Consider the following 862-nt stretch of genomic DNA (forward strand, 5'->3'; position numbering starts at 1 on the left):
TCAATTCTATTAAGGATAGTAAAGCAGAACATGTGAATGACATATATAGCATCTCTGCTAATTGTAGTCTTAACTGTGATGAATTTATTTTTTTGCTTTATAGGGAATGTAATGAACTTTCAAATGACTATATAAAAACCCATTTTCAGGTTATTTGACTCTACCTATCTTGTGCAGTATATCCAATTAACTACTCATGTATCAGATGTGATAATCCTTCAAAGCTCAAAAAAAAAAAGAAACAAAATTCATACAGTGCAAAAAAATTCTTGTACAATGGTCGGGAAATGTGTTTTTTTTTAGTCATTTAAAAGTTAGTTAAATTCCCTATTAAAAAAAAAATCACAATTATCAATTGGATTGTTATTAGCAGAGATACAGTGTATGTTATTTGCATATTCTTTCAGGATAGAATAATATATATTACTCATTTATTTGTTCTTTTTTTCTTTTCTTTTTTTTTAAGTCTCTGGGATAGTTATTTAAGATTACTTAATATTTTTCTTCCATGTACTAAAGTAGCCAAAATATGGGTCACCATTTTTAAATAAAAGGTGGATGGTAAAAATGTTTATTTTATATAACTATAAAATGGAAATCTAACTTGTTCATAATAACTTCAAATATTAAAGTATCTGATTAGTCGAACGTATAAATCCATTGATCGAATTTTTTCTCTCATAAGAAATTTATGTGTACTTCTATCATTATCTAACAGAGTTTCCAAAGTACAGTATTATATATAATTAAACCATCGCTAAAATAAATTTACTTTTTACAAGACAAAAAAAAATTTTTAAAATGAAATGTACTAGATTTTAAAATGTTTAGTACTGCCTTAATTTAATATAAATATTTTTCT

The 862-nt window shown here is 24.6% G+C and overlaps 1 protein-coding gene across 1 annotated transcript in view; it reads left to right on the forward strand.

Moving 5' to 3' along the window:
* metl (methyltransferase-like protein) overlaps positions 1–862 on the forward strand; it is a 15,924-nt gene that overhangs the window by 5,309 nt on the left and 9,753 nt on the right. The window lies entirely within an intron of this gene.

This window comes from Halyomorpha halys, unplaced genomic scaffold (assembly GCF_000696795.3).
Source record: "Halyomorpha halys isolate HHAL.00 unplaced genomic scaffold, Hhal_1.1 Scaffold62.1, whole genome shotgun sequence".
Taxonomy (NCBI): domain Eukaryota; kingdom Metazoa; phylum Arthropoda; class Insecta; order Hemiptera; family Pentatomidae; genus Halyomorpha; species Halyomorpha halys.